The sequence below is a fragment of the Cololabis saira genome, chromosome 4 (assembly GCF_033807715.1).
Source record: "Cololabis saira isolate AMF1-May2022 chromosome 4, fColSai1.1, whole genome shotgun sequence".
NCBI classification, from domain to species: domain Eukaryota; kingdom Metazoa; phylum Chordata; class Actinopteri; order Beloniformes; family Belonidae; genus Cololabis; species Cololabis saira.
The window spans coordinates 17707337-17720780 of NC_084590.1; the positions used below are offsets into that span (position 1 = coordinate 17707337).

At 40.6% G+C, this 13444-nt stretch overlaps 1 protein-coding gene across 2 annotated transcripts in view; it reads right to left on the minus strand.

The window, feature by feature from the left end:
• Positions 1-12556, minus strand: part of kcnj5 (potassium inwardly rectifying channel subfamily J member 5) — a 34433-nt gene extending 21877 nt beyond the window's left edge. For both annotated transcript variants that reach the window (XM_061719033.1, XM_061719032.1), the window contains exon 1: positions 12404-12556. The gene's annotated coding sequence lies outside the window, so the exon portion shown is untranslated. The remainder of the gene's footprint in view (positions 1-12403) is intronic.
• Positions 12557-13444: the final 888 nt, after the last annotated feature.

The window sequence follows — 13444 nt, forward strand, 5'->3', positions numbered from 1 at the left end:
GACCTCAACAACTTTTGACATTTCTGTGTCATCTTTTCTTTGATGTTACTCTATTTGATCACTGACGAGAACAACGAATGCAAGCACGTTGCATGGGGAAGTGAGAGGAACACGTCACAACTGAGATCCACACAGGAATGTCGTGTTGACATTGATGGTCCAAAGCAAAGGGCAGAGTGACGTGACGAGCATCTGAGCAGGAATAAGACAGGGAGACGGTTGTGCAGGAGGGACGGGGGACGTACACACAAAGCCTTCACAAAACCTTGCAGAATATATTGTAAGGATTGCAAGCTCTCGCTTTCTGACTGATTGTAGGTCTCTCTCATGAATTAAACATGACACCCTGGAGATTTGCGAACTCCAGACCTGTGTGTATTTTCAACAAGCCTGTAGCTACGGTGTCAGTTTGCAGTGGATTCAACAAGCCCAAATGAGAGGTGTTCGAACACAGATACCAGCTTGGGTGTTTTATCTCGGCGCTTTAAGAGGGTAACAAGGATTTATCTTGTTACCAGGAGAGTGGCAGGATGCTTTGGCCGAATTGTGTTTATGTCCCGATAACAAGAGCACTCATTGTGCTTGATGCCAAGGGGTACAAGGAAACCATGGAACTTGCTTCCTAAGGGATATCTTCAGTACATTTATTTTCTGTATTTGCTGACACTGCACACTGTAGACAATAATCTGAACAGAAGCCAGAAAAATTCTCCTGTTTTCTTTCTAACCTGTCGAAAGTGTGATACATTTCCTCTAGGGTCTGTATTACATTAATTTGGACTTTACTTTTCTACATGTGCAGAACACAAATATGCTGCAAGCTGGTTTGTAATTGAGACAACCAATTACGAAACAGACTTTTTTTTCATCTATAAACAAGACAAGACAAACTGAGCACTTGAATTATTATTCTCACCACATCGGAATAGTTGAAACTATTGCTTTCTGTGTTTTAAAATGTACCTGTCCATATATGCAGCTAATCAATTTCCTTACTTCTTTCTTTTTTCTATTTTTTTTTTTGCATCTGTGGCGGAAAGGAATTACCGGAATTCTTCACAGATATGCTTACAAATGCTGAGCTACGCAACTTTTAAGGGATAGCAAGTCAGTACTCATTTTTATAAATATATGGAAAATGCATGCCTTATACAAATATGACTCCCACCTTGCAGAGTGTGCCACTCACTTTTGAAAGTGTCGGCCTCTGAGCATGGCAGATTTACAAATGGCAGTGAAAGAACACAAACTCAGCAGTATCCCTATGTTAAACAAATTGTACCATTAGTGGGCACTCATCCATACATTTTGAGGTCATGGCATGTAATTTTCTGTTTATTTATGGAGCACACAATAGAGAGAGATGAAAAGAAAATAGAAAACAGAGAGGGAGAGAAAAGAGGAAGAAAAGCAACAATAGAAAAGACAAATGTCTTTCTGGCTTTTATGGTTCCCCAACTATGTTTGCAGAAGCATTGCATGAGATAGATACAGTATCAACACTCTTACAGTCCTTGTAGCTTCTGTGGTGCAGCTGTGGAAGAATTAGAAATTTCTAGTTCTTTGATTCCCCATCTTCCTCCACTCCTCCCTTTGAGTTATGGTTACTGGACCTGTCATGATTATTTCCAGGCTGAGATTGGCTCATAAAATTAAATAGCATCACTCCTATCTCTGCCCACTTATGACACTTTTAGGCCGGGTGGGTCAAATGACTAAAGACGTCCTCGGCCAGTTTGGCTCTCATGCGCACACAGATCTAGGCACACACTTACATCACTCTACCATTTTCCCATCATCCCCGATAGTGAGCTGAGTGTATGCCGTTGTCTCCTTCTCATGGGTGACCTTCTCTTCAGCCCTGCTGTTGCTACACAGAGACTTTCAAGTCACATGGACAAAAACCAAACAATTTCCTTAATGATGCATCCATTTCTCTCTTTGTCTCCCTGTCATGCACACTGGAATACATCCTCCCTGTTCAGTCTCCTTTCTCAAAGTACATCCTTCAAAAAAGTATTTAAACTAGAACTGCTGTTACAGATTGCTGGAATTTGTTCCTCCTCCTAAAATAAGAGATTATCTTTTGGGGGGAGGGGGGTGTAGATGCCTATGATTTCACATTGCTCTTAAAGTGGGAGCAGATGGGATTAAAACCTAACACCTACAGGAGATGCCTAACACCCTCTTCAACCATGCTGGCTGGCAGCATAAGAGACGACGTGTGAGGTTGAGTGGGTGGAAATGTGCTCCCAAACTCCATTTTACTTTATTGTTTACAAATAAGATCTGCAAGAAGGACACAACTATTCTGCACCAAAATATATCTTCTATTTTTTTGGCATAAAATTTATTAATTTTCGTTAATACTCGAGGGATTGGGTTGCATGTATGAGAGTCAGACAGTGCATGGTAAAAGCTGAGGGAGGCAAAGGTCAAATGATCCTGATTGGAATTCCTGACATGCTTCAGTATGTCCCAGTACTTGTCCCTTTGAGGATCCTCCTTCATTATTGTCAGCACATACCAACTCAGAACTGGGAAGATTATGACTCAAAACTTACATGCTGAAAATCCACTCTAATGTGGTCTACTACGGCAGCTGAGAGTGCATTCTCTGGATACTGGTTGTGATGCGCTTAAGGCACTATTACTTGCAGAAGAAATCCCTGTTGACATCTGTAATGTACACAATAGTTATAATATTAACAGTAATGTAGACCTGATGTGATACCCATGGAAAATATGGCAAGAATGTCCGGAATATTACATAAGTTTACCATTTCACTCAATATTAATGCGTAACATTATGTACATACATACTTACATACATACATACATACATACATACATACATACATACATACATACATACATACATACATACATACATACATACATACATACATACATACATACATACATACATACATACATACATACATACATACATACATACATACATACATACATACATACATACATACATACATACATACATACATACATACATACATACATACATACATACATACATACATACATACATACATACATACATACATACATACATACATACATACATACATACATACATACATACATACATACATACATACATACATACATACATACATACATACATACATACATACATACATACATACATACATACATACATACATACATACATACACGTAAATGTGGGTCTTGGTTTGCTGGTTTGTGAATCCTGGAATGGTTGGCTTACAGTTGGAATACAAATGGACTATCCAGCAAAGTAAAGACTGGACGTGAACCAAAGAGATTACATGTTCATGGCGTAGAGGGCAGTAGCTGCCTTGCCTGCTGCTCATATTGGGCTGCCCAATGTTTGTGTGAAAAACCAATATGGCTTCAGTTGACTGCCAAATGTATTGTAAACCAAAACCCAAAATCTCAGAATAAACATACAAAATCTGAGAACAAAAACCCAGAATCTGTAACCAAGGAATCAAACTCTCTGACCAATCATCTTTCTGTTACACTTTTCAAGCTACCTTTCCGTATACTGCACAGCATGATGTTACCTGAGAAACCGACAGGAACATGCACACCTCATGTCAGTGAAACCAACCAATCCATGCCATGCGAGCTGTATGGCAAATGTTTACAGATATCCTTTTGGTGGCAAAATCACAAGTAGCAGCGATTACATGAACTACACATAGGTTCAAGGCACATTGCTGTCGGTACAAATAATGGTATGATAAGGGTACGGGTATGATAGGCAATATCTAGATGTATTTAGACTCATTCAATTCAATTCAATTTTATTTGTATAGCGTCTAATACAACAAATGTTGTCTCTAGGCGCTCTAGACCCAGAACATGACCCCGAGCAATTATTTCATAAACAATGGCAGGTAAAAACTCCCCTAGTGGGAGAAAAGCCTTAAGCCAAACAGTGGCAAGAAGAACTCCCCTTTAGGAGGGAAGAAACCTTGAGCAGGACCAGGCTCATAAGGGGGGACCCTCCTGCCGAAGGAGTATCATGAGTAACTTACAAGTAATTTGTGTAAACATGTGTCAATGGGCGCATAACTTATGGCCCACTTGTGTTGGACGTATGAGCCATTCACCCACAAGCATCAAGAATTTTGTGCACCGAAGTAAAACAGAAAACCCGAAGGCTGGGCATAGTACATTTGGTGTTGCTCCATGTTTGTTTTTGTAGTGAACAAACCAGCTGAAGGGGATGGATTTTCATTTTCAGTCTTGGCCACTCAATGAACCATGTTTTCATCTTCCTCATACTTGTTTTTATTCCTGGTCAATGCTCATTGACAAAACAGCTTTTGTAACTGTTGTTGTTTGTTTTGTCCAGTCAGTTTGGTCTGCTTTCAAATGTACAGTGTGAAAATTAACCGAACCAAATGAAGGTATGATTTTTGGGGTAATTTCCCTCCCAGTTACAACCAGTCAGATGCTAAGTGCACTCTCAGTAGCCCGGTAATAGCATGAGAATCGATCGACCCAAGGCTGAAACCAAAAGGTACTGGAAAAACATATGGAAGAAAAAGGCAACACTGATGCTCCACAGCAGGCTTCGATATTAAGAACCACTTACCCACTCCAATGGCAGACATTCAAGAAAAGGTCTCAAATTAGAAGAGTTGGAAGCACCAGGTCCAGACATGATACAGTACACACCTACTGGCTGAAGAAATTAATCACTACCCATGAGCACCTAAGAACACACATGAATCAGCTGCTGATAGATGGGACCCATCCAAAATGGTTAACCCAAGGCTGCCCCATGTTCATCATAAAGGACTTCCAGAAAAGGGTAATCCTATCCAACCACTGGCCAGTCACATGCCTCTGCACAATACGGAAGCTCCTGCCAGGCATTGTAACAGTTGCATAAGTAGGCATATTGTATGGCTCCAGACACAAATGCAATCCAAAAGGGAAACACCAGAGAAGCCAAGCACCAAATACTGGTTGACAGGACAATAGCCAAAGATTGTAAGATAAGGCAAACCAATCTGTGCACTGACTGGATCGTCTATAATAAAGCAAACAATTCAACGCCACATACATGGATTATGGAAAGCTCAGAGGTCTACATCACAATCTGGACACAGAGAGCCTTCATCAAGAACTTGATGAAACTCTGGAAGAGTACTGTAGAGGGAAACTCAAATCCAATTGCATAATTCACCATCAAGTGTGGTATATACCAAGGGCTGTTATGCATCTGGCTAAACCCTTTCAGCCAGATCATCACAGTGCTTATGGATACTGATTCAAAAGAACAGCAATCATGTGTCACCTCCTCTACATGGATGATATAAAGCTGACTACCATTCCACTGGAGAAATGCACTTGATGGTATCAAAGAGGAAAAAACAGATCACAACCGAGGGGTTCATACTACCAAAGGGCAACATATCAGATGTTCATGTTAGCCACAGTAATCATGTACCCAGCTGATATAATAGTTTTGCCACAGGAAGAGATGGAAGCCACTAGGGGTGTAACGATACACTAATCTCACGATACGGTACGATACACGATATTGAGGTCACGATAATGATACGATATTATAGCAGTATTTTTTTAACAACCTTGAATGAGGAACATATGACTGGAAAAAAATTTCTTTTATTTGAAAGACACAAAATACAAAACAATACTGTATGTTTGCCCTATTGTTACAGTTTGTAATGCTTTATAACTGTTTAAGTTTTAAAGAGAAAGCCAGGCCAACCATTTTCCACAAACTGAACTAAAAGTAAATGTCAGGTTTGCATTATGCATCTTCAGTTTCATACAAGTACAAATATTTTGCCACAAACTGAATAGTTTTCTCATGTATGATTTGACTTTTTTCTTTTCCAGAAATTTAACAACTAAAATGAAATAAATAAATAAAAGTAAATAAATACATACAATTTTACATCATAAAAAAGATTGATTCATGCTCACCTTATAAGTGTAAGAGGAGATTTATTTTTGTTAAGAAGGTTATTTTGGTGATTCAGGATTCATTATTTTATAAATGTATTCTTTATATTCTGATGTAAATCAGGGACTATAATGACACTAGTCAGTTTATCTGTAGTGATTAGTCTGTTTTAGATTGGGCGGAGTGATACGCCACAGTACGGCACTAGGTGCAGTGTGGATGTTCTAAAAGTTGTCCCCGTGTTTATCCTACTCACGACGCGAAAAAGGTTTAATTTAATAAGGTAAGACTTAACTCTACACCAGCCTTACATAAGTAAAGGTTCAGAGCTCAAAACCCCGCAAGAGTCCCGTGATCGGGACCACAAAACGGTACTAGTTTCTTCTGAGCGGAGTAAGAATTTGGTCCGCGGGTCGAGGCGCGGCCGGCACAAATACGCTGCGCGTTACTAGTCAACACAATAGATTAATATTAATAACCCAATATCGCGATACAGTTTGTCACCTCCACGACACGTGTAGTGACGTTTTTGTATCTTGAAATTTCGTGGCACGATATATTGTTACACCCCTAGAAGCCACTGATGTCAAAACAAGAGATACCAGAACAAGAGAACTTAACATGATGCATGGAGAAATTCACCCAAAGTCCAACACCACAAGACTCTACACACAAGTCCTTGGCCTAGTAGGAGGAAGGAGGACTGGTCAGCATCAAATCCCCCATCGAGGATGAAACAATACAAAGATTAAGAAATACGTAAAGAAAATGATCCCCAAAGATGAACTGCTAAATGAATGTCTCAAGCAGCATAAATCCAGTGAGGAGGAAGAAGAGAGCAGAGGAATAATCAAGAAAAGAGAAGCCTGTATCATGAACAGAATGAAGAAGTGGCTGACATTGACACGTCCTACCAGTGACTGGAAAAGACTGGTCTGAAAGACTCACTGGGGTAATAATCAAAGCAGCAAAGGATCATGCCTTGAACACAAGCGTGATAAAGGCCAGGCTCTACCACACCAGAAAAGGCCCCAGCTGCAGACTGTGCAAAGACACCCCAGAGAATGTCCAGCACATGTTAGCTGGACATACGATGCTGATAAATAAGGTATATATGGAACACCACAACCAAGTAGCTGGAATAATGCATCAGAATATAGATGCTGAGTACGGGTTGGAAGTCCCACAACTGACAATGGGAGATATCACCAAGAGTGGGAGACATTGAAGGGCAGAAATCCTGTGAGATTTCCAATTTGGGTTAAAGGAGCTGTATGTAAGAGCAATAATAAAACGAATCATAAAATGACCCCGATATGTCAACAGACATTTAAAAATCATGTTCATTTCAAATACTTATGTCACTGACAACAGCACTCAAGCCAGGATATTCCCATTTAAAAAGAGGAGTTGCAGCCCTCAACTGATGTTTATGTTGTCATTTTTTGTTTTGGCCTGAAGCTCCACCCTCCACCTATCTCCCAATCACCAAGTCAGTATTGTTTCTGAAGCTCCACCCTCCACCTATCTCCCAATCACCAAGTCAGTATTGTTTCGGCATCCGGGTTGCCAGCTCGGCTCTAATTATCACAGCCATGGCAGCCTACGTTCCTGCTGCATTCTGCAGCCTACCTGGCAACCTCTGGTCGGGGGGAGGAGGGGGAGGGTACACGCCGCTCAACAATATTTTGAAAGTGACTGCAGTACCAGTTTTGGCCATTTCTTACAGACGGCTCCTTTAAGGCGGCTGACACCACCTCCACCTTTAAAACCAAACTTAAAACGTTTATGTTTAGTAAAGCCTCTAATAAGTGTAACCTCTAGTGTGTTAGGGTAGTAGTTATAACTGCAGGTGCAGGACAAGACTAGAGCAGCTAGTCTTAAACAGCTTTGTCATAGATATGCTGATATAGACTGGAGGGGGACACCAACATGATCCACTGAGTGGTGCCCTTCTCTCCTTATGCTCTCCTCCTCTTGCCTTTCCTTTCTTCAGCTCAATCCACAGTTATTGATAGGAAGTGTCTTGTACCCATAATTGCGCTCCATTGTTCTTGTAGTTTTCTGTACTGGTCTTTTTCTCTTCTGTACATGTTTCCAGGCAGGAGCTTCCAGAGCTGCATGCTGACCTGCAGTCCCCCCCTCTGACCATCCCAGCGTTTACCTCCATCTGTCTATATAGATGTCTGTTGGATATCTGCCGGCATCCTGACCCGCAGTCCCACCCTCTGACCACGTCAGTGTTTGCTGTCTACACCCGTTTATATAGTCATCCCTGTAGTACACCAACTACCTTGTATCAGTAGTATGTACTGTACATAGAACCTACTTCTCTTGCCCATGGATAATTAATACTAATGTATCTTGTCTTTTATACCATTGACAATATATCTGTGCCTCTCCTCTCTCTGTTCTTTATTCTCTCTCTCCCTTTTCCTGCTCTACTCGGCTGGCCTTTGGAAGGAGGCCCCCTTGTATGAGCCAAGTCCTGCTCAAGGTTTCTTCCCTCTTAAAGGGGAGTTTTTACCTGCCATTGTTTATGTAATAATTTTTTGGGAGTCATGTTCTGGGTCTTGGGAAAGTGCCTAGAAACGTGTATTGTAATAGATACTATATAAATAAAATGAATTGAATTGAATTACAGACATGGAAATACATGTCTATATATATATATGTTTTTTTTTCTTTGTTTGTTTTAAGATCAGATATAAATCTGTCAACAGAAATAAAGGGAGGTATATATGTATCAGGTATGTGGACGGCATTCTGTTACACAAGACACCAAGAACAATAGTGAACTGGTTTGGTTTGAATGCTTATCAGCTAGACGTGAGACATCAGTGCATCTTTCAGATTGACTCCAATGCTCGTTATTAACATAATTCCTGTTAGGTAATCATGGGACAAACACAAAGTGCACCCTCTTTTACATCTGATCTTAAAATACCAGATCTGGAAATGAAATAAATCAGGCACCAGATGAACAACAACACAGAACATAGCACACTGTGTTGATATTTAATCTTCAAAATAATGAGCCAAAATGAAGGACCAGAATAGGATAAACAACCCATGCACACCCCATAATTCAATCATTTATTGAACTTTCCTGAGCAGCGACTAACATTATTTGTCTCCCACGCTGACTTAAAATATCAAACATCATTATCAAGCATTAGCAAACATTCTTCTTTGCTAAGTTGCTTTAGTTCAGGTTTGCGAGCATCCAACACCACATTACCATCAAGTTGAAGTGAAGACTTCAAACGAAAGAACAGATTATTTTTCAATTGTTTTTTTTATCAAAATTTTAAGGCATGCTTGGTATTATTGTCCAGCTGTGAGACCAAATTTTGACAAAACTTTAGCCATGATAGGATAGTTTTCCATTTGATGCCAGAATATTTTTTACCTCAGGAGGTATTCATGGTTGACTCAGTAACTACAAGGTGCCCAGAATCTGTGGCTGCAAAACAAGCCCAAATCATTACTGCCCACCGCCATGCTTAACAGTTGGTATGAAATAATGTTCTTAATACGCTGTGTTTGATTTTTATCAAAAGTGGTGCTGAATTTCTTCCCAAAAGACATTATTCCAGACATCTTGTCGTTTTCCCAGATTAATCTTTTCAAACTTAAGCAGTGTTAGATGTTAAGGTTTATGACATGATAGGTTCAGCCTGTTTGGAAAGGCTGGCAGGAAAAAGGCCTCCTCTCCCTAAAAATCAACATGGTAACTCAGACCTGTAGAGTTTGAAATGTACAACTTAGGTTAATTGGGATTTTTCTGAGCATTGCATGTTCTGGCCTTGTTCTGACTTTAATACAGTTTTTGAGTTAATCTCCTGTATTTGATTAGAAGCACCTAGCTGCTTCTTCTCCTTTGAATTCTTATCGAAGTAAGTACTTGGCTGCTTCTGCATTCTGGCTCATCTTTATTTTAAATGTTTTTATAAATAAATAATAACATGGTGTAATATCTCCACTATATGGATGTTCAACTAAGGTCTCATTTACTTCATTTTTAGATCTGGAAAGAACTAGATGATTTTTCTTTTTTATCATATATTTGTATATAAAGATGTTTCTTTTTCCGTCTAGAATCCAGCTGGATTCTTCCATCATGCTGTTTCCAGGATTTACCAGAAAACAGTATTTTTCTGTCTTCAGCTGTTATTTATGACTAGAGCTCGAATGTGTGTGGGAGTGTGTATGCACTTTCATGTCTGTTTGTGCTGGGATAGGTGAGCTAGATAAACAGGGAACTAGAGAACAAAGAGGAGATCCCTGAGCTAGTCATTTCTCCACCAAATCTAAGGCAACTCTTTATTTGAGCTGCATGTAGACTGGAAGAACAAATCTTCCTGACGTTGTATAAGGTTTACATGTGGCAGGACTGTAAAGGAATTACATACACTGCTGTAACTGAAACAGTGTGTGTGAGAGAGAGAGCTGTACTATACATCTTGTACAGGGATTATAGCTGAAACTCGAATATACAGTAGACACACACCAGTGTGTACGGGCTACAGACTTATGGAACCATAGATTAAGTGATTGTCCTGGAGAGAAGGTAAGATTGTGTGAAAACTGTTATGCTGCCTGCGTCTTTAAACCCCACAATATTGTATACATACAGCGCTCACAAAGTGTAAGACTTTAAATTATGAACACAGCTCTTAATCAAGTCTGCAGGCTACAGCTGTAGGAGAAAGTATAAGAAAAATAAATAAATAAATAAATAAATAAATAAATAAATAAATAAATAAATAAATAATAGGATGCCGCATATATAAGCAATTTGCATTTAGGTATATCAACGGTCCAAGAAAAATAATGTATCACTGGGCTCCACTGACAAAAAAAAAGAAGAAAATCTTCATGCCTGGCTAAGCTTTTGACACACATGCGCGGCTGCGGTATTAAAAATGTGGATCTACTTGAAGAACTGAGCTTTCTGTGCATCCTCTAGAGACACACACAGTCTTGACTAAACAGATCCAATTAATTATTCACAGTGTCTTCTCTCTTGAGAGTCTCAGATCCTGCAGAGTATTACATCTGCCCTTTGGCCTGTTTTGACTATTAGGACATTAGGACATGGATGATAGGCAAACAGGAGGGGACCAAGGTACTCAGCCGTGAGTTACAGCTCCAGTGATTCCACTGACAAAGGTCAAAAGGCCATCCATCAAAAAGCATTACATCTCAGCAGTTCACACTTTTTCCTACACTCTTTGGATGGCCCATCACGGTCCGACCGGCTGCCAGCAGGGCCTGGGATTACACTGATAAAAAAGTAGTATAAGGAAATGGTCAGGCTTTTTGTCGGAGGAAGGTATGGTATTAAGAAATAAAACATTTTTTTCTCTTTTTTACATGCATAGAGTTTAAATTACTTGATGTGGGATGTGCAAAACTGCGCTTAAAAGCAAGCCTTTTCTATATTCCCTCATGACAGGGGGAAAATAGTGTGTACTGGAGCTTTTGGAAAACTGTGCTTAGTTAATACAGCTGCTAGAACTCAAGTTTTGCACCAACAACACGTTTTTTGTGTCATAGAGGGTGCAATGGACCTGAGCTACAGCAAAGGAGAAAAGGGGGTGCAAATAAACTAATCCTAATTCTAATTGGGATCAATATCAATCATTCTCTCAATTCTTTTGCAAAATCTACACATGTCCTGCCAATCGCTAGCAATGCATTTGTCACCATCTCTCCCACCTTTTTAGGATATACATAAATATTAAGAAAAAGATACAGCCCTGGCATAAACATGCCATGCTGCGTGGATCCCATCCTCCAAACAGACATGCACGAAGTCACTCACAGATGCACACTCGCCTCAGGTTTACTCTCGCCGCTGCGCTTCTGAAACTCCTGCATTGCACTGAGAGAAATACAGCACAGCACCCGAGTAGGCACAAACAGCAGGAGTGTTGACAGGCTCCTCTCCACTTGCGTCAGAGAAATTCATTGCCTTTTTGATTACCCTGCCCCCGCCGTGAGAGCAAAGGAGATGCACGGTGATGATCTATGAAGCTCTGCAGTGACATGAGACGACGGATGCAAGATGTGATGATAGAGGTTATAGTTGATGGAGGAGGGTAATCCAGTTACTTTTTTCTCAGTAATACTTGCTCCTGAAGTATTTGAACAACCTCACACCTTCTCTTGCTATTTTTCATTGTCTCATTTGACTCTCTTGATTTCTCCCATCAGATAATGCACACTTTTCCCTTGGTAAACCACTCCAGATGGGCTTTTTGACTCTGCAATGAGATACAGCATGCAACGCCAGGCACGGTCAAACATAACGGGGGCAGCTCAGATGTGGTACCACAGTTGTATCATGCATCAGCGGCTTTAAAAGCCTCCCCTCTCCTTTATCTCCTTCCTCTGCCTGTTCCTCTGCCTTTTTTCCCTCCATCAGCGGTGCATGAGGCTTACCTTCAAGTCTCCGCAGGAGTATCTGGCAGACTCCCTTCGAGGCATTTCACAGCTACTCTTCTCCCCGGGACTGCGCGCTCCTTCCCTGGCTTTGTTCAATCAGCAACAGCCCTCCTGCCTCCCTCTTGCCACCCAACTCCTCCTGCTCTTCGCTGCTCTCTACTTCTGTGTGAGAGAGGGGTCTGCACATGTGTGTGAGGGAGGGAAGGAGAGAGAGGCACAGTGGATGCGAGAGGGGATGGGAAGGATGTTATTAAGTGTGTATTGTCTCTTGGATGTTCTCCCAAGAGCTTGAGCCTCTTGTTTTTTTAGGATTTGAACTGTATATGAATGTGTGCCCTTCTTCTCTGCTGCAAAGGGAGATGAAATATGCTCAGAAAAGTCAAGCACAGAAGCACAGTGAGAAGAAAGGAGGATAAATTAGTGTGCATGGGAGTGTTGGGGCTGCCGACAGCGAAAGGGTGATAGTGAAGAGGAGGGTGGTATAATCAATTGCACTAAAACTGCAGTTGAAGAAAATAGCCTAAAGGGTTTAAGAGAGATAAAAAGTGCAGGCAGGGAGAAAAGAACCGGGCAAAATAGGAGCAAGAGATGAGGAAAAAGTTGACATGAACCTTTATACTGAGAATTTCAGGTTACAAATTGCGTGCAAATCGACATAATCCTGGACTGGATATTAAAGAAAACCAAAAAAAAAAAAAAAAAAAACGTTACTGCGTAAGTTGTTAATGTGTGAATGCACTTTTTGGAGACTTGATCTAAAGGAAGGCTAAGCTTCTCTGAATAAGACACATGCAACCCCAGAAATATTTTCCCTGTCGCACTTTACCATCTTTAATGAACTGCTCTGATGGTCTCTGTGGTGATGAGAAATGGACCTGCACTTTCACTCTTCATTTAGTTTTATTTCTTTGTTCTTCACTCATACATAGAGCTCAATGCCTAAATCAGGAAATGTGAAGTGCAGGGAGGGACCTGCTTCTGTGGTAACAATTAATATCTCCTCTAACCTGGACAGTGGACAGACGGATGATGGGAAGC